Consider the following 21,655-nt stretch of genomic DNA (forward strand, 5'->3'; position numbering starts at 1 on the left):
TTGTCATTTTCAAAAAAAAACTCATCAACAGCCCCTTCTCCCGAGCTGCTAATGAAACATCGGTACAAGTACATTAAAGTACCTTGATTTTCCTTTTTAGTACTATTATTATTATTATTTCAATATTAATTTCGATGGTTGTACGAAATTGAAATTTCTTCGTATATCAATCTCCGAGAAATTCCGCATTCGAGTTTTTTTCTCTCTTTCACGAGTAAATAATTCATCTCTGAATGTAAGGGTTTTATTTTAGTAACTGAAATTACTTACTTACCTTTTCTTTCCTATTCAACCTGATGAACTGAATAGCTGCAGCGCAATCGCATGGGTGATGATCGGTGCGGTCGGACAGTTCGGTATAGGTTTTCAGTACGCAATGTACATCGATGATGCATTGCCCGAGTTTATCTGGGAAAGACAAGTTAATGAAGTATGTAAGCGATGATTTATTACACTAAATCATGAAAATTGCTTATCGTGTGGAAATCATTAAGATTCTTGATATTAATGGATAGACATGGGAAGTCTATAATTGGATTTGCACAGACGTGCTAGAAACATGCAAAGCGGTTTAGCCTAGCGCGGTAGCGTAGGTCGATAGGATACTCGCCTAATGGCCGTATTCACCGACAGCGTTTAAACTACAATCGCAGGTAAAAGGATTAGCGATTGACACGGATTGGTTAAAATCCTCAATTTAACCAATCCGTCTCGATCTTCAATCCTTTAACCCGCGATTGTATTTTAAACCGTGTTGGTGAATACGACCATAAGGCCGGGATCAAACTGTAAAAGTTTGATGAAAGTTCTTCTATAAGACTTGAAAAATGCAACGAATAAGCGCATCGGTTGTACATTCGCTCCAATGAGCTTATTGGCTGAATTTTTCAAATTTTATAAAATAACTTTTCTAAAACTTTTATAGTGTAATGCTGGCCTTAGGCAGGGATCACACTATAAAAGTTTTAGAAAAGTCCTTTTATATCTAACACATAAGGCAATCGATTACATTCCAGCGAATATTATGTATATTGGTTGTTTTTTTTTCCAATTTTTGTATAAGATCTTTTATAAAAATTTTATAGTGTAATCCCGGTCTAAGGCCGGTATTACACTATAAAAGTTTGATAAAATTTCGTTCATAAAACTTGGAAAACGCAACCAATAGGCGAATCAGATAAGTTCACTCGAATGTAACAGATGTGCTTATTGGTTAGATTTTTCAAGTTTTATAAAATAATTTTTATCAAACTTTTATAGTGTAATACCAGCCTAAAGCATAGATCCCACTGTAAAAGTTTGATAAGAGATCTTTAACAAAACTTTAAAAAAACAATCAGTAAGTGAATTTGTTACATTCGCTCGAATGTAACCAATGACCTTATTGGTTGAATTTTTCATAAAAGAATATTTATAAAACTTTTACAGTGTAATCCTGGTTTAAAACAGTCTACAACATAAAACGTTTCGTGATCCTAACGTGAAGGTTTTTTTTTTTTCAAATCAAATGCATTGTAGTGCTGCCATCTGCCATCAATTTTTTATAATCATGAGTGACGGGTAACGATTGAATAATTGTATCGTTGTAGGCCTGTTGCCCCCCTGTGGCGAGACTTTTTTTAACGGCGAGACGACCTGCATTTGAGCCTCGAACTTGTGGGTTCGGTAGGACTAAGTTTTCTTCAGTGACGAAAATAGAGTGAGCCTCGGAGAGAACGTGGCACCTGATGGCATTCAATGCAGTAAGGACTGGCGATGTCAGAACAGAGGCACCGACAGGAAGAAAATTGGGAGGGAGGGAGGGAGGGGGGGGGCTCAAAGTTTCCACTCGTCTCGTATACAAAACTTAATACAAATACAACGCCACAACAGGCAAATTGCCTAACGAGGTGGCTGACTTAAGAACATCATGCATCCCCGAGCCATTTTTTGGAGGCCCGTACGTCACCGTATCTAGTACTTTTCGGACCTAGATATTTTTTAAAGCTTTGGTTTAAAAGAAGCCTATGTATGTAACCTGAAATTTGCAATTCAAGGCAACTGATTGCATTTTAAGCAAAGTTTTTTAGTACTTTTGGGCCCCAATCGAAGAATTTCGTTTTTAGCTTTTTCTCACGATATCCTTTTGTGTTTTTATTTATTGTGTTTTTGTTATCGGGACCGCAACCTTCACGGTGGTAGACGAGCGAGCATCTTACCACCACGCCACTCAGGCACACGTCAAACTTTATAAATATATACAGGGTGATTCAAAAGAGATGGGCGAAAAAACATTTAAGAAGTGATAGTAAAAACCAATACAAACAATTGTCATCAAAGAATGAATGGTCTTTCATGAAACGAAAACGGTCCGCAAACGTTAAAACGGCATTCCTGTCGAAATTTATCGGAAGGGGGGAGGAGGAGAACACAATACATGCAAATGTAACTTGCGGAAGAAGAAACATTATGCGCATCTGTATCATAGTGAATAAAAGACGCGGATGCAATCCCCTTTGAAGTTGTTCCAGCATGCAACCGTTATAATAGTTGTAACGTACGGAATAATGGCGCACTTTTGTAACACTGATAAAAAGCAGACATGAATTTCATGAACGGGGCTGCAAACGAAAATACCACAGAGGCAGTACGAATGTACGTTGAGCGTTTTCCCCACAGGCGGTTGCCCAATCCGAAAATATTTGCGCGCTTTCATCGGCAGCTGTGCGAAACGGGATCCTTTCTTGATTCCCGGTCTGATGCCGGCCGTACAAGGACTGCCAGAGCAGCAGGTGTGGAAGACGGGATTTTGCCGGGTTACATTTGCATGCACGGTATTCTAAATGTCAACAGGAATGCCGTTTTAACATTTGCGGAGCGGCCGTTTCGAAACGCGCAAGCGCGTTTTCGTTTCATGTTAGACCATGTATTCTTTGGTGACAATTGTTTGTGTTATTGGTGTGTACTGTCACCTCTTAACACGCACGCACGCACGCACACAGGGTGTTCTGTAAATGGACCGACAAACTCAGAGGGTTGTTAGTGGACATCAGAAGGAATTCCATCGCAATTTTTAGTTCCTCTTGATGTCTACTAACAACACTCAGAGTTTGTCGAGCACCCTGTACGTTGGGAATTTTTATGAAAGAAATACGGTCAGGCTACGTATTTATCACGTTGTGATTCCTCTATTATTTATGATGTGTAGATATATTCATACTCTACCGGAACAAATACCGTGGGCCGCATTCGGCCCACGCGCCAGAGCAAAGCTAAGCTTTAATACAGCTTTGGGCTTAGAGGTTGTGCAATATATCAAATATCACAGCTGCCAACTTTGAAGAACAAGAATTCGGGAGGTTTTCGCGCGGATCTAAATTGCGTACAAAAACAAAATGTAAAAGAGATTTTTTTAAAACATTTTAGGGATTTTTCATTAGTAAAAGGGAAATTTCGGGGGTATTTTCCCGTTGCGAAAACCGTGACACCGTGCAACAAGCCATCGCCAATCATGGCCAACCAGTAGGTTAAAGTCCTTGGGTTAAATTACCTCTCAAAAATCAAATCTCCCAAACCAAAAAATCTCCGTCGATCCCGAAACGAAACACGTGTGGATAAAGCAGATGTACGCGAGATCGTGCCAATTTTGGATTTCGAAAGGCCGGATTGATGACTGGCTAGTTTTGTGTTTTCTCCCCAAAAATGAAATATTTTCTTTTGCGATTTGACGAAATGGCGACAATTTACACAAAGCTTACGAGAAGCTGTTTTTTTTTTAGGTAAATTATTGGGGAATATTTTCCCCCTGAATGTAGGGATTTTTTTACAACCACGGTCAAAATTCGGGAGATAAAAGAACTTTTCGTCAGCCCGGGAAACACAGTAGAAATTCGGGATCCTCCCGGAAAATCGGAGAGACTTGACAGCTACGAAATATAATCATCATCCATCCATCCAGGACGCAGAAAACTCCACACAAAACCCATCTTTTTCCTCCCAAATTCCCAACCTGGAAAACAAAAAAAACCAATCAAACAAGAACACCGCGGTGGAGGGGAGAAACAATCCTTAAGGAGAAAGAAAACCGATCCTTAAAAATATCACCAGCGAAAAAAAAAAAAATCCTTAATCACCACACGTCATTCAAGAAAATAATTTACACGTAATAAAGAAACCGAAAGTTCAAGAGAAAAATCGATCTAAAACCCCCGTCACAGCAAAGACCTGTTGATGGGGGGGGGGTTCGGAAAAGGACTAGGAGAGAATTAAGACTCTGCGCGCCTGGTATTTACTTACCTCAACCACTCATCCACATATAGTTAAGGAAATAAAGGAGTATATATATATATATATATATATCTTGAAGGTATTTCGGTAAAGGGGAGAAAAAATGGTAAAACCAGCAATTTACGGTACATACTCTCGTCCCGGGGTCCACCACCAAAACCAATCTTCCAATACAGTAGTGAGTATAGTACTCCTATGGGAAAGAATGGGATCTCTCTAGGAAAAGAAGAAGAGGAGGAGGTATCTAAGTTGTCTGTCTGAACCAATTTTTTTTTCGTTTCTGCTTCTATTCCAAAGGATCTACACACACGTACCAATCTCGAAAATGGTTTCTCTATTACCTCGTTTCACTTTTTTTTTTTATAGCCATTTTTTCTTTTACTCCCGGTGGAAGAAAATGCACAGACACATACCGCCAACCGTTTCCGTTCGATTTAAATTACATAGGAGAAGGTTCTCTTTCCTTTGGAGAGTTTATCGTAGGGGGGAGGGCGGGGGCTGTCGTTTCCTATTCCGACTATTTTGCATACTGGATGTGGAGAGAAGAATTTTTGCTTTTTTTTTGCCCTTTTGTTATTATTTATAGGGGAGCTATGATACTTAGCTCAATGTGTGTATTTATATCCCTTAGCCCTTTTTTCTTCTGAGGAATTAAATTTCTATGATTCGCGCTCTTGGATGGGACAATGTGGTTTTTTTTACCGGTAGCGTTTACTGCGTGTAAACCGGGGGGATTATGGGAAATGGATCAGAGTTCCTTAATAAATTACGTATTGTCGATGCGTCATTATAAACTGAAGAGCCAAAGAAACTGGTGAAGGCATGCGTATGCAAATAAAGAGATATGGAACCAATCGGAGTACGGCGCTGCGGTCGGCAACGCTTATATAACACAACAAGTGTCTGGCGTAGTTGTTAGATCGGTTACTGCTGCTGCAATGGCAGGTTATCGAGATTTAAGTGAGTTTGAACGCGGTGTTATAGTCGGCGCACGAGAGATGGGACATAGAGATGGGACGAGGTAGCGATGAAATTTGGATTTTCACGTACGACCATTTCACGAGTGTACCGTGAATATCGGGAATCCGGTAAAAAATTAAATCTACGACATCGCTGCGGTCTAAAAAAGATCATGCAAGAACGGGACTGACGAGAATCATTAAACGTGACAGGCGTGCAACCCTTCCGCAAATTGCTGCAGATTTCAATGCTGGGCCATCAACAAGTGTCAGCGTGCGAACCATTCAACGAAACATCATCGATATGGGCTTTCGGAGCTACTCGTGTACCCTTGATGACTACACGACACAAAGCTTTACGCCTCGCCTGGGCCCGACAACACCGACATTGGACTGTTGAGGACTGGAAACACGTTGCCTGGTCTGACGAGTCCCGGTTCCAATTGCTTGGAGCTGATGGACGTGTACGGGTATGGAGACGACCTCATGAATCCATGGACCCTACATGTCAACAGGGGACTGTTCAAGCTGGTGGAGGCTCTGTGATGGTATGGGACGTGTGCAGTTGGCGTGATATGGGACCCCTGATACGCCTAGATGCGTACGTAAGCATCCTGTCTGATCACCTGCACCCATTTATGTCCTTTGTGCATTCCGACAGACTTGGACAATTTCAGCAGGACAATGCGACAGATCACACGTCCAGAATTGCTACAAAGTGGCTCCAGGAACACTCTTCTGACTTTAGACACCCCCCTCTTACTCCTACGGATTTATGGACAGCCCTGCAGGATTCATGGTGTCAATTAACTCCAGCACTACTTCAGGCATTAGTCGAGTCAATGCCACGTCGTGTTGCGGCACTTCTGCGTGCTCGCGGGGCCCTACATGATATTAGGCAGGTGAAGCACTACGAGTATATCATAGGATTCTATAGCCCGTTCGCATGTGCAATAAAACATCCCGGGAGGTTCACGGTAGCGGAGATTTTCGCAACAAACCATTTCCATGACGTTTAGTTTATGCCGGTAGTCCCCCTTCTTTCTTTCCGGAAGTCGTCACTGGTTACGTGGGTTTAACGGAAGTGGTTGATTCAAGATGGCTGACGAAGAAGCTTACAGTAGTTTTCGCGGTGGAAAGGATTAGGGGCCGTTCAAATATTACGTAAGCAAATTTTTAGCCATTTTTGACCCCCTCTCCCCCTCGTCAGCAAAACACTGACCCCCTCCCTCCCATTGTCAGCAAAATTTCGTCATCAGCTCTGCCCCTCTGAATCCCAACTCATATTTTCATAAAGGGTGGTTGCTGACGTAAGCATTATCCAACCCCCCCCCGTCATCAAAAGTCAGCAAATCGGGAACCCCCCCCCTCATCGATGATGACGTAATACTTGAACGGACCCTTATGGGAGAGAAGGCCAGTGCCGACCACCAATCCACCACAAGAAAGACGGGCTTTTTTTGTGTGATGAGCTTCTCTCCCACCCTTTTTTTCCCCTACGAGGGGGGAAAAAAGTTGCCATGCCGGTAATTATCACCAAAGCGACCCCCAATCTTATACACATGTGAAAGGGGCTTTTAGATTGCGTTGAGGGGCGATAGGACAAAAAGGCTGCGGAACTATGTTATGTATATACAGTAAAACGTCTCTTGCGGTCACCGGCACATTCGTCCGTAAAAGAGTGGTGGCCGTTAATCTCAGGAGGTTCGAAATACTTTTATTATATAAGGAGGGAAATTATTATTTGGCCGTGAAAGAGGGGTGACCGTATCTAATAGCTGTCCGTCAGCTTTTACTGTGTATATATAGCAGGGCCGTAACTTAGATTTTTTGACACCTCCACAACTTTAAACGCTGAGATATTCAAATTCGAAAAACGGAAAAAGTAGTAGGGTTTTTTTTTCCAATTTTACCCCGTTTTTCGAATTCGAATACCTCAGTGAATATTGCACTTAGAAACGTGGGAATTTAGTTGTTGGTATCAAGAGAGACAGGGCAACATATTTTTCAACTGGATTTTAGGCACACAGAGGGGGGGGGGGAGGGGCGGTATAAAAAGTTAAAATTTATATACGTAAATGAATATACAACCCCTTGCAACATGAATGACATATCTGGGTACAACACGTTATTTAGAAACTCTTTCTAACTGGAAGTACACCTCTAGGATGAACGGTTCGAAAGCAAAATGACGTATTCCCTATTTGCTATGCACCCTGTATATATATATATTGATACCTCGGCTCATGAAGATGATTCGTTCCGGAATCACGTTCGTTAGCCGAAATGTTATTTCCCATAGGTTTCTATGAAGAATCATTTGATTCGTTCCAGGGTCTGCCCAAAATGTGGAGATAATAATAAAACACGAAGGAATACCATACAGGAGACAGAAACTGATTGAGGGTCAACATATATAGCTTCAAATTTGGGTAAATGACGATTTACAGGGAGATGGACGACACTACCGAACCACACATGCACCTCGTATATATACTTCTACACAATTTCTAACGAATGAGTATATGTTGGAATGTGCATTTATGTGTTGTGAACCTAATGTTAAGTTTGTTTCTATATAATGCTGCCACCTGGCACCTATTTATCGAACTATGAGGGGGAAGTGTAATGATGATGGAAGGTACTCTAAAGATCTTTTTATTTTACACTGAATGTACTCAACCAACACCAGCTTTAGTCTACTGAAGGCTTGTCCTGCCACCACCTAGTCGAGTTCTCAGGTGCCCCATTCATTTGTGTTTTGGTCAGCTCATTTCCGTATAGTTGACATAACGGCTCTCTCCTCCATTCATTTCCCAACCTTTTACACCCGGAGCCACAGTTAGTGCAGGTGATAACCCAACCAGACGAGGTTATTATCTCTGCACACACATCATTTGGCGAGCCTTTTTTACACGTGGCTGTTCCACTTATATATTGCATCTCTTCTGTATAGTTTATTTGTAATCGATGTTGATTGTATCGGATATGTATTGGATTGGATCTAGTACTTTTGTTCACGAGTACGCGCTCACCCGGAAGTCTTCCTTCGCATCAGCCAGATTTTGAAATCTACGTAATACCTGGAAGGTTAGTCACAAATATGTACAACTTGATGATGTTTCCCAAAAGAGAGTATTGGAACGGGCCGGAGGGCAAAGGTACACGTGCAAAATACAAATAGGATACGGGTTTCCGTATACGTTGGTTCAGAAAAGAAAGCGCTGAGAATAAAAATGCAGCGTCTCGAATTGAGCTCGGATATAGAGTAATGCTGAACAATTGTTGTTAGAGAAGACATACCTTATTACCGACAGCAGAACGAGCATAAAACTAGCGAATTCTTCCGGGGAGAAGCCCTATTTCAAGAAATACCCGAGATTCCACAACTCAACCCAATGTAAAGACTGGATACGCCGATCAATGGCCGTCGCAGCAACTGTCACTGAAGTTGATGCTCGTTAATCGGAATTCCACACATGTCTCAGAGCGATACAATAATACAATCGAAAGACTAACAATTCACAAAAAAAAAAGGGCCAAATATCAACATATTTTTCACCCATGTTCACTGGCAGGGAAACCTTTTCCTCCTCCTCCGAATACACCCTTAGTTTCGGCAAACGAGAAAATTCCACTCGGAGAGGCCAACCCGATAACAGGGAGTGAACTGGGAAAAGATTCTACCGATGTTAAGACTGAAGAAAAGAGTGTACGGAAGGAGTTGATGATGGGAGGAGAGCGAAGAGATTTTCCACTCAGTTCCCTCTCCAAGTCCTTCTTCAGCTCTCCTTGTTTGTTTTCCACTTTCGACGACCTGCCAACAACGGGTACATCCTGGAGCTCCATTTTTTTTTTTTTTAGCTGCAGCTCCCTTTCGCCGAGTTCTCATTGATCTCTGCTTTCAAACTTGTTATCGACACTTTGCTGCGACGGGGCTGACAGTGTCAGCACTGATACATACAAGCGTCAGCCTCTACCTCACCTTTGTCCGATTCTTGAGAGCAGCCGGAAAAAAAAGAGAGCGAGGAAGAGTATGTAGTAGTCGAAGCAGCAGCAGCAGTGGAAGACGAAGCATTCTTTGCAGTTCCCTCGTTTTTTTTTTACACTTCTCTCTCTCTCTCTCCAACCTCAGCGGATACAGAAATGAGAATAACTCGATATCTATATGTATGACGAGCTTTTACACACACACACACACACACACACACACACACACACACGTTCAATTTTTTTTTACTTTGGGACGTAAGACGCTCGTATGTAACCTCAGACGTGCCGTATCCAGGTGCTGCTCCTCCACCCTAAATATTGACATGGTTTTTTTTTATTTACCGTCGGAGAGAGTAAACGAAGTGCGTATTCGTATCGGAAGAAAATCCCATACATCATCATTGGACTTTCGGATCAAAATGGAGTCCAAAAAAAAAAAATTCCTCGATGGGTATTTGAAAATGCTGGAATTTATATAGAAGACGTTTAGAAAGCCACTGTGATACAGAACGGTCATTTTTTTTTTTTTTTTTCGAGAAAAATTATGACTGTTAAGACAACTTGAGATTTTCAGACCCTGCATGGACAAGTATGCGGGGAGGGGGTGGGGTGTTGTTTTTTTCCTACTGCTACTACTACTTAACCGAACATGCACCTCGTGCACGTTCCTCTACGGAATTTCTAACGAATCGGCGCGTGCCGGAATGTGTGTTCTGGGTTTATGTTTGGCGATCCTCAACCTATGATCCACCACCAGACCAACCGTGACCCCCGCTCTGTCCTCCTTTGGGTGATATAAGCTGGTCCGTCTCGGGAGACGGGGGCCACGGTGGAGAAATCCAACGATATCCAAAAACCAACAAACCACCCACGCTAGGCCACACAGACACAAGCCAGCCAGCAGCAGGACCCCTCCCACAACTTCATCCCCCCCACACACACACGTTCGCACACATCTTCACTTATTGTACATGCAATGACATATCAATACAAAGGGGCCGTTCAAGTATTACGTAAGCAAATTTTTACAAATTTTTGATCTGAGATCTTCAACCTTCTTCCAAGTCGCGAGCACTGCTTGTACCCATCATCAAAAGAAGAGCACCCTTACGAAGAGTTTGACATACGAATGCATGAAATCACTATGATTTCCGTCCTTGAATGCAATCAGTACAAAGTGTTCAATTGGAACGTTGATCAAGTGCTCACGAGCACGAAATCGGGCGCGGCGAGCATCGAGCACTGTCGATGCTTCAGGAGAGCACCGTGGTGCTCGCGAGCAACGGATTGAAGATGTCTGGCGTAGGTGGTCCGCAGGTAGCATCATATCCATTATGGATTCGCAAATGAAAACTGTACCTTCATACTTAGGTTTATTATACCTCATCAGGGGAAAATGCGGGAAATCGCTTTCCTAAATACGGGATATCACTAGTTTGCAGCCCAAAAATGCCATTTACGGAAAATTTGCTCCTGACTACAAAAAGGGGGGTGAAGGGTGGAGAAATGAAAGGTTGCCACAAATAGCTTTAAACAAATTTTGACGGGGGAAAAAACGGTCAAATGATCCGATTAAGTCAGCAAAATCCCCAATTGTAGTTAATGAATATTTGCATTTATACCCAATATTATCATAAGTTATGAAAACACCGTTTATTAAGAATTTTGTTTTTAGCGAACACTATAAATTTGGATGAACATCACTGAAGAAACGGGACAAATGCATAAAAAGAAATCCGGAACCACTAAAAAATACAGAAATATCCCGTAAAACAGGACGCAAGTGGTCCGTCGAATTGTTTCAGCCAATTTAGTGGTTCTTAGGTTGAGAAACTCTGCCCTAACGTATTTATGTTGTCGAGTTGCACTTGCTTCGTGTTCATGCTGCCATCTGGCTTCGATTTTCTGAAATAAAGATGGAAATGCTTGAATTTTTCATGTTTTGCCAGTACCGTGTTGTAGGCCTGCCTGCTCTCTGCGGACAGACCGGCTCGCATTCGCGTGTCGAAGCTACTACTACTGAACCAGACATGCACCTCATCCATATTCCTCTGCGGAATTTCTAACGAATTGGTACACGTTGGAATGTGTGTGTATGTGTAGTGAGTCTAGACGGGAAGCTTGTTTCTGTGTAATGCTTGTCGCGTGTAGTGCTTCCATCTGCCATCAATTTTTCTAACTATGAGTGAAGTGTAATGGTTGAATAATTGCATTGTTGTAGGCCTGTTTGCTCTCTGTGGCGAGACTTTTAACGGGGAGATCGGCTCTCAGCCGACCACCACTATGGCGACGGTGGGATTCGGACCCGGGTCTTTGTGCGCGATTTCTGATAGACAATGAAGTTCCTTGATTCCCGTTGTTGTCAATGGATAATGTCGCCTGTCTTGTGTATATTATATATATGAGTGTTTATATGTTTGTAAATATATCTCTTATATATATATATATATATATGTGTCTATAGTTGTTTGTGGGCCCCCTTCGTGTCCTGCTGGTGACGTGCGTATGCACCTGCCCATGTAACCTCAACTTTTTGTCTTACGCGTTGGTGGTCTTTCGGTGCTTAGTGCTCCGGACGTTGCAACGCTCTTCCACCATGACCCAAACCCTCTGGGTGACCAGCTTATATCCCCTATGGGGACAGAGCGGGGGTCATGGTCGGTTTCGGATCCTCGCGATGCGACTCCCGTCACTATGACCACTCGACCACCATAGCGGCCGCCTCGAAGCTGGAAAACCGCAGAAAACAAACTTCAGCCGACCACCACTGTGCCGTCAACGGGGTTCGAACTCGGATCGTTAGGACGAGAATCTAGTGCGATGCCCACACGACCGCACAGCGGCGCTTTCCTCCACCGCAGATATATATTTTTTAAACCTCAGGAAGTTAAGCCCTGACTTCAAGGATTGTGTAAGTTTTTGGTTGGAAATATAGTGATATGAACTTCAGGGGCCTTCCACCAGAGGGCACCACTTCAAGTTGAGCTTCAAGTTGAGGAATGGCTTCCAAGAGAAAGTGCCTCTGGAAAAAGAGTGGTTTATTGCATAAAATTCGGCTAAAAATTTATGTGAAAATAAACATACCCCGCGCGTCACATCTCGACTGAAAAATTTGAGCGAAATGAATTAATTACTTCGCAATTTTTAATTTTTTTTTCACGAAAATAAAGATCAGCTGACATTTATGTTAAAAAAAAAATGATGCCCCCCCCCCCCAGCCTAAAAGGAATAACAATCTCTGCCTAGTTAGGCGAGCAGTTAGGTCAGCCTATCGTTCGACTGTCTCCAGTTCGCATCTGGCTGAACGCATGAAAGAAACTTCACATCCTGGTCTTTATCAATTCGTAACGAAGGTTGTGGACTCCTGTAAGCAGTAAGCGAAGGTAATGCACGACATTCATGTTTTACTCTCTCGTCATTGCTGTCCCCTTCTTGAATAGTTCAAACGTGAAAGCTTTTAAAGAGGTAAAATTGCTAATAATGGAAGCATCAACCAATAGTCGACCAACTCATTGGCATCCCCCACGAGATGCTATAAATGCGTAATGTGCGTGAAGTTTTAGAAATGAAGCGAGAGAGGCCTGTGCTGCGTATCTTTAGAAATTCATTGGGAGCTTGATAATGTACCTAAGCCAAAGGTGTTTGCTTATGTGCCTCTAGAAATCCGGAAGAAGCGTACGAGTTGTGCATATTTCATAGAAATGCGTCAGAGGCTTCCGCTGTGCCAACACCTTCTATAGCGGGAAGCTCGTGACGGCACTGAATCGTCCATGTCACCTATAATAATTGAATATACTGGGGGGAAGGGAGGTAAAGATTTCCCATACGTCGGACTGCTATATCCAATGGCTACAGGCGAAATGGGCGACTTCAGTGACGTGAAATCTTCGCGTGGGGGCTTTCTACTGTACAAGGCGTTCGCTGTGCTGCACCCTTAGAATTTCGTAGGAGACTAGTGCTCCCAGAAATGCATAAGAAGCATTCGCACGCCTGGAAAAGCGTAAAAAGCTTGCATTGTACTATAGGCATGGCTTGCTTTCCCCCTCAGACATGCGCAGGAGACATGCGTAGTCTAGAAATGTGCAGAAGCATAGACAGCAACTACAGTAAAAAAAAGACTTGTGTACCCCTCATTATATACAGTAGCAGAGCTGAAGTTTTAAACTTTTTAAGACTCTTTCGTCTTCTTCTACTGTCGCTGATCACCTTCCACGTACCACTACATGACCCGCACAGTACTTCCTTTGGTAAAAGTACCGCAGAACAACCGATACTTCATTTTCATCGATTGATCATTATGTAGGCCAAGGGTTCCTTAACTTATGGGTCATGACCAAAAATTTGGCCACAGGGGCTTCCGAGATGGATCGTTCAAATTTACCAACAGCCAGGGATACTTGAGCTGTGGTTCACGACCCAAACTTGATTCGCAGGGGGCTTCCTACACGAGTAACGTACGAATCCACTTGCAGTCCTGTTACAAATGCACTTATTACGTCACTGGTTTCACTAATATCGAAGAACAAACAGTCCCACGGGTAGCAAAGCTGATTTTGCTGTTGATTTTGGGTCACGACTGAAAAAAAAGGGTCAAGAACCAGCGATGTCGGTCTAAAAAGCATGTAGGTGGAAACTACAAAATCATCTTCGGTCCTTCAAAAACTCCCGATTCCACTAACCCTCAAATTCTAACTCTTCCACCACCGCACCCCCCTCCCCCAAAAAAAAAAATCGGCATCTACTGACCATCACAGTCGTCACACACACACACACACCAGTAACAAGCACCCACGACTTGAGAGAAATACATTTATCCTCTACCTAAACCCGCCCAGTGTTGATATGGATATACAACAATCCTGGAATTCCCACGATTTTATTCCCGTCCATTGAATTTCCCAGTAAAGGGACCAGAGAAAATATAATGGAAGGTGGGAAAAAAAACACGATTTCTCTCCTTTTGGATGTAAGTCATCATCCGTCCATCCCTCAAGCAAAAAACAGAAAACTTTCCTTGAAGATCTTATCGGGATATATTTTGAAGACTTAGAGATCAAACGTGCTCGGATTACACTCGACTAACAAGGATTTACTTGACAAGTCAACTCGATTCTCCACGATATATACTCCCCACACTATATTTATCCATCCGCATTCTTTCCCCACTACGAAAAATCGTCCTTATAATAAACGGACCGAAACATAGAGATGTAAAAAAACAAAAAAAAAAAAGGAGGATCGCAAATATACAACCGAGAAATGGTTTCCAATTCGGTATACTACAACACTGTCCGTCTTCATTTCGCGCTCAACACCTTTATTTTCTTTAGTTCCTCCTACCGGGCTAAAGAAGGAGAGTAAACACCTATCGGGCTAAGGTCAACACACGCCTCGGAATATAGAAAGAGAAAGCCCTAAATTGGCGAAAAGTGAAACGGAACGAGATTAATCGCCGGGAGGAGAAAAAAAGGGTCCGTCCCGTTAAAGCACCAAAAACGAACAACTCAATTATGAGGAAAACGTAGAAAAATCGCCAAAAAAAAAAAAATATATATATATATATATATATATACCGAATTTATTCGGAGGAAAAGGAAAAATATCCTTTGATGAAATGTTTGAATAACGGCGAATGAAATCACCGCCAAGGAACCGAAAATCCTGTTTTTTTTTTCCTGGAAACAAATGAATACGCGCGAAAGGAAAAGTTTAATGAATGGCCCGATAGTGTGGGCGTCCGTCGAGAAAAGAGAGAGGGAACGTCGGGTGTTAAAAGCCGCCAGGGGATATTAAGCAACTTGTTTGTTCAATTAAAAGCACCGAGGCACAGTTAATTATTGGGTAAACACCACTAAGGTGTACTGAGCAGATTTATACGGAATATAATAGGAAAAAAAAAGGCTCCAAAGGAGAAACGACAGAGAGAGGTGTTGTTGTTGCTTGATTGGTGGATTTTTCGCACGGATAATAAGAACGCTGCAGCTTCTTTCGTGGATCGTCGGGTTTTTACAGTTCCTTGAAGGGGCCCCAGTGGTTGTCGAGGTTTTTTTCCCAAGGATGAAAATGTTGGACGCGTGGCGTGTGCCGTTGATTGGATGTTTTGATGGTGGTTTTTTTTTTTTTCAAGAATAATCGAAGAGAATAATTTATAATTTACTGCCACCGATTTCGAGAATTTTCTTCCGCCAATTCCCCACACGTCCAGAATTGCTACAAAGTGGCTCCAGGAACACTCTTCTGACTTTAGACACTTCCGCTGGCCACCTAAATCCCCAGACATGAACATTATTGAACATATCTGGGATGCCTTGCAACGTGCTGTTCAGAAGACATCTCCACCCCCCTCTTACTGCTACGGATTTATGGACAGCCCTGCAGGATTCACGGTGTCAATTACCTCCAGCACTACTTCAGACATTAGTCTTTCTTTCTTTCTTTCCAACCGAGCACAACTCAGGTCTATCGCCATAGGCAATTTACTACCTAGCGAGTTGTGCCGGAATTGTAAATGTGTGTACCTGACAGTCTGAGTGCGTATCTAGTGTTGTGTATGATTTTTCAGTGCTGCCATCTATATCTCAGAAGTGAAGTGAGTGATGTGTAGTGACTGAATATTTGTACTGTTTGTAGGACTACTGCTCTCTGTGGCGAGACTTTTTAACGGGGAGATCGGCTCGCATTTGCGCACCACAGAAAACCAACTTCAGCCGACCACCACTGTGGCGACGGTGGGGGCCAGACATTAGTCGAGTAGATGTCACGTCGTGTTGCGGCACTTCTGCGGGCTCGCGGGGGCCCTACACGATATTAGGCAGATGCACCAGTCTTTTTGGTTCTTCAGTGTGTATATATATATAGTGAGTTATAGTATATAGTTATATTATTTATATATATATATATAACTTGAGTTATGAAGAGGGACTTCATTTTTTGAATATGTTTGCATTGGATGAACGCAAGTGTCGAGGAGATATGATCGAAGTGTTTAAAATTTTCAGCCGGATGGATAGCATGGACCAGTAATACTTGTTATGGGCAGATTTTTTTCGGCCGCCTCGTTGGGCATTTTTCCTGTTGTGTCCTTGTATTTGTATTCTGATGTTGAAGACACATTGCAATGACATCGGAAGTTGCTGTGCCATCCTCAGACTCAATATAACAATCGCATGTAAAAAAAAAAAAATTCGGGTGCCGAATACCGATTTTACAGTCGCCACCTTACCTAGTGGCGGGAATTCGTTAAGCCTTGCACATTAGATAGATATTTCGATTGTGGTCGAAGCCGGGTTTTCCTATGAGTAGAACTTTTGCGGCCGTGTGCAGCGTGAAAATGCTGATTGGTTAAAAACCGGAAATTCAGGTTATTTTGGCCAATCAGCGATTTCACGCTGCTCGCGCTGTAGAAACCTGCTCCTAGGAAAACCCGGCTTTAGTATTGAAAGCCATAAATTATTGCCTCCCCGATACCCGAGGAGGATGAGTGGACCCAGTCATAGTCCATAGTCATATTTAAGAGGATTAGGCAATAATTTATGGCTTTCAATACTAAAGCCGGGTTTTCCTAGGAGCAGGTTTCTACAGCGCGAGCAGCGTGAAATCGCTGATTGGCCAAAATAACCTGAATTTCCGGTTTTTAACCAATCAGCATTTTCACGCTGCACACGGCCGCAAAAGTTCTACTCCTAGGAAAACCCGGCTTCGACCACAATCGAAATATCTATCTAATGTGCAAGGCTTAACGAATTCCCGCCACTAGGTAAGGTGGCGACTGTAAAATCGGTATTCGGCACCCGAATTTATTTTTTTTTACATGCGATTGTTATATTGAGTCTGAGGATGGCACAGAAACTTCCGATGTCATTGCAATGTGTCTTCAACATCAGAATACAAATACAAGGACACAACAGGAAAAATGCCCAACGAGGCGGCCGAAAAAAATCTGCCCATAACAAGTATTACTGGTCCATGCTATCCATCCAGCTGAAAACTTTAAACACTTCGATCATATCTCCTCGACACTTGCGTTCATCCAATGCAAACATATTCAAAAAATGAAGTCCCTCTTCATAACTCAAGTCCCGTGTGCCAATAATGACACGCGTAGCTCTTCTCTGCACCCCTTCAACCAAGTCCATGTCCCTCTGTAGGTATGGTCTCCAGAACCTTACAGCATACTCCAGTCCAGGACGAAATAAGCCTCTTAAAAGCGGAAGATGACTTTAGGAGAACGCGAAGAGTCCTTTTCAAGAATGAAACCGAGCATTCTATTCGGTTTTTTGACCACCGCTGAACAATGTTCAGAAAACCTAAGCCGCTCGTGAATGAGAATTGCCAAATCAGTGACACTAGCTACACGCGGAACAGTGACACAATTCAACTCGTAAGAAAAACGTGGGTTGTTCGAACCAAAATGAGCGACCATGCATTTATCAACGCTAAACGTTGAACTCCATTCATTTTCCCATGCTACAAATCCTATTTAAGTTGGTCTGGAGCAACTGGAGAGGGGGGCCCATTAAGTGCCGAAGTTACCGAAAAGAAATAATTATTTGGGGCCCCCCCTCTTTTCCCATAAGATCATAACTGCCCCCCCCCAGGAAATTCCACTTTCATTAAAACATTTTTTCTCTTTGTTAAGCCCTGCTAATGAATATTAATTCGGTATTCATACAGAAACAACTTTACGTATATGGTATCAGGTCCTGCAGGACAGCAGTTTTTAACTACTTCACTGATCTGCAGCAAAACAAGACTGGTGCCTTGGATATCTGCAAGGCCAAGGGTGCGCAATCTCCAGCACGCGGAACAAATGCAGCCCGAGGAAAGGTTTCACCCGGTCCATGGATACTTTTCAAGTAGAAAAGTACAGTATATCAAAACACACACGCAACACTATACTTCAGCTGACCATATGTCCTCGATAAAAAAATACAGGGTGCGGTAGCCCTGAGATACTCGCCTAAACTACCGAAGGTACGTTTAGAGATGTCGCTAGTTCGATACCAAAATCATCGCTGTCAGAAGCTATCCTGACGCGGAGGTACAACTGAAACGGTGGCAACGTGATCACCAAAAAAAAAAGAAAAAGATTGTTACCACAGCGAGTCCCACAAAGAGGGGTTTAGTGCACCTGAGTCTAAAACAGGCAAAAATGTCGTTCGAAATCGGAAAAAAAAACGTGTAGAAACTGGTTTAATTGGCCCTCGTGTGTAAAAAAGGACCATGGGTGCCACAAAATTGATCAATAAAAACACAGTGAATCTAAAAAAAAAAAGTGGGAAACCTGAACAAAGTTGTCCATTTACAACAGGAAAATTGTCAACTGCCGGAAAGGGAGCATTATTTCAAAACGCATGGGCCCACCCGCGCCGGAGAAGAGGGCCACAGACAAAAATGAGATCCGGTTGAAATTTTCCAGAATTTGCAAGGTCGGGCCTCAGAAAAACCACTTGGCCCGGGAGCCCCATGATGCTCTCAAGACGGCCCCGGCTACAGGCCACTTATGTTTGGCATGTTTATTTTATGTTCGACGCACCGTGCTTATTGGCACAACCTGTATGTGTGAGACATTCCCAGTATTCCACAGGATTTTAACTTTCTTGGCATATTTCCAAACAAAAATGTTGGCTTCTTCAACGAAAAGTTTAGTTCCATCCAGAATCTTACGGAATGTAATACAAGCATAATATAAAAATTGTTTTACAGTGGTATCCCGCTTACAACGTTTTTCAAAAACCCGTCACTAACGACGTAAGAGAGAAGATGCTCTAAACCAGTGTCTCTCAACCGCCGGGTCGCGGCCCAGTACCGGGGCCCTAACGCTAGTCACACCGGGCCGTGAGTGTTCCAGTATCATTTTTTCCATTAGTTTCTCGTTATTTGTGTGTATGACCGGGCCTTTCACTTACACAGAAGACATTTACCGGGCCGCGAGCTTCCAAAGGTTGAGAACCGCTGCTCTAAACGGGAAATCTTGATGACTAAATTAGTAAGAGTTAGGACCACGGAAATAAGTCGTAGTAATCGGGAAAAAACGTTCTAAGTGGGTACGTTTTGAGCGGGATACACTGTAAATGGAAAATTACTATAAACATCAATACTTCCCACGTTCAATCCAAGGGCCACACAACCAAAGACCTGGCAATTCCGCTGACAATTGACGACATTCCTGGCAAGAATTGGCGTTTACACACATTTACGTTTCCCACAATTCGCCGTATTTTTTTTTTCTGGATCAAACATGGTTTCCCCCATGGCCCTCACATCCTGGAGCGGGGCCCCTAGGCTGGGATCTTTGGCGCCCCTTCCCCCCAGACCAGACTTTCACGGGCCCTTTTATGATGAATTTATAACGTGAAAAAAAAATGATGAGAATCGTTTATTGTCCTAGGGCTGGAGCAACATCTACTAGAGAGTTTTCAGTGGGTGGAGAGAGTTCAGAGAGTTTTTTGGCTGGAGCCCTGTCAGTCCCACCCTTGTGGGGGGGGGGGGGGGAATGGGTTTCCCTCTAATCATAGTGAGAAAGACCGGTATTCGATTTTGTCAAAAAAAAGACGCCCTCGATTACAACAACTACCCGTGGCCCCCACATCCTTAAGCGGGGCACCCCAGGCTTTGATCTTTCCCCCAGTTAGACTTTTCATGGGCCCTTTCTGTAGTTAATTTATAGCATGAAAAAAAACAAAAAATGACGAGAACTGTCCCGGGCCCCAGGGCTAGAGCCCTGTCAGCCCCCCCCCCCATGTGGGGGCCATGCAACTACCTCAATCACAACAACAAAACCACGCGGAATCATCGACGCCGTTATATACATACAACCGAGTTTCACAGCATCGTCCAAAAAAAAAAAAAACAACCCACCGAATAATCCACAATACAATTTTTTTGCAACTGCATGTAATTAAAATTCCACACACCCCATCCATCCCTTCCCGTGGCCCTTCCCGCACCCACAAGAAATGGGACCAAAGTATTTTACGTACCAATGAACGTTAAAAGGAATTCTCTGGACAATAGTCATTCTGCAGGGGGTTTTTTTCCTCTATTGATTCTTCATCATTCAATACGAACTACCAACAATCGAGATTCCATTGGAGGGGCAAGGGGATAAAAAAAAGAGCTGACCATCCCTTTCAGGACAGTATTTATACCTGGCTGGAGAAATAGAGAAAGTACAGGGTTGTGTGTGTATGTGTACAGTACATGGTCTTTTTCTTATAGACTCTTCTCTCTTCCCCACCTTAAAGAAAGCACTCGAGGTTGTTTTTCTTATTGTGTACCTTTTCATTTGTACCAAAGGAAGAAAGAACTGTTGGAAATTGAGAACGGGAAAAGAATCCTCTACAGCTAAGAATGTACCCGGGGAAAAAAAATAACACAAATGTACAAGGGGGAAAACAAAAATCGAAAAGAGGAAATGAACACATGCCCGAAACCAAAAGGCTAAGGCTATATTGGATTGCATCAATCACCTTCTGTACATCGAAGGTTTTGTTCGGGATTAGATTTTTTTTTGGTGGATGGGAAATATACAAGTCGAGTTGTTTTCTTCGTTTTTCTCGCATAGATAGCGGCATCACCACACACACGCACACCAAAGGGTAAAATCGGATTTCTGAGAGCTTTTTTTGGGTAGGTTACTCGATCGTAAGTGAACCACGTTGCTGCCCAGTGTGTGTGTGTGTGTGTGTGTGCGATAAACACGAAAAGTATTGTGTGGTTGCGAGGTAATCACCTATAAGCCAAAACCGTATTGTTTTATCTCGATATCACATGGCCTGTGTGTGTGTGTGGCATGAACTACATGTTTTCTATCCAAAAAACAACGATTTAAAGAGAGTTAGGGCTGAGGTTATTTTTTTCATCTCCCAGATAACAATGGAGGAGACAATACGCGCAGGACTGGAGATATTCGCATTGGTCTACGCCAGTGGTTCTGAACCTTTATTTAGCCTAGCCGTGGCCTCCTTTGAACTATCTTTTCTTCTCGTGGCCTCCTCGTCTTACCGAGGGCCCTCCCATGACACATACCTTCATGGAGGAACGAGACCTTTTCCATTATTGAATTCATTTTAGTCAAAACTAAACTTACATAATGAACAGAAATTTTATAAATAAGATCGGTCTCCGTTACCCTGGGCAGGGCACTCATCCAAAAGGGGGGGGGGGGAGGAAGGGGAGACAGGATTGCGTAACAGGAAAAGTCCTATATACGTGAGAAAAACCTTTTCAGTAAACCGCATTCAAATATACCGGTTCCTTCAATTTTTATGAATTTTTGAACTGTTTACGAATTTATGGGACACCCTGTATATCCAGAGCTCGAGAAAGCGAACAGGGGGGGGGGAGAATTAGGCACCAGCCAAATTTCTTAGGAGCCAAGGCAACACCTTCTATAGCCATTGGATATAGGATTGGAGGCTTCCTCCTGCTATAAG

General features: G+C 42.9%; 1 protein-coding gene across 3 annotated transcripts in view; it reads right to left on the reverse strand.

The window, feature by feature from the left end:
- Positions 1-21,655, reverse strand: part of LOC149071632 (xylosyl- and glucuronyltransferase LARGE1-like) — a 338,538-nt gene that overhangs the window by 163,658 nt on the left and 153,225 nt on the right. The window contains exon 3 of one of the 3 annotated variants that reach the window (XM_089247670.1): positions 275-408. The exons of 1 other annotated variant lie outside the window; for it this stretch is intronic. The gene's annotated coding sequence lies outside the window, so the exon portion shown is untranslated. Of the gene's footprint in view, positions 1-270; positions 409-21,655 lie in introns of those variants that run through there. One more of the 3 variants, XM_089247668.1, reaches the window with a different exon arrangement.

The sequence above is a fragment of the Pholcus phalangioides genome, unplaced genomic scaffold (assembly GCF_987345545.1).
Source record: "Pholcus phalangioides strain wild (caught in Gottingen) unplaced genomic scaffold, Ppha-v1.0 ptg000018l_1, whole genome shotgun sequence".
NCBI classification, from domain to species: Eukaryota; Metazoa; Arthropoda; class Arachnida; order Araneae; family Pholcidae; genus Pholcus; species Pholcus phalangioides.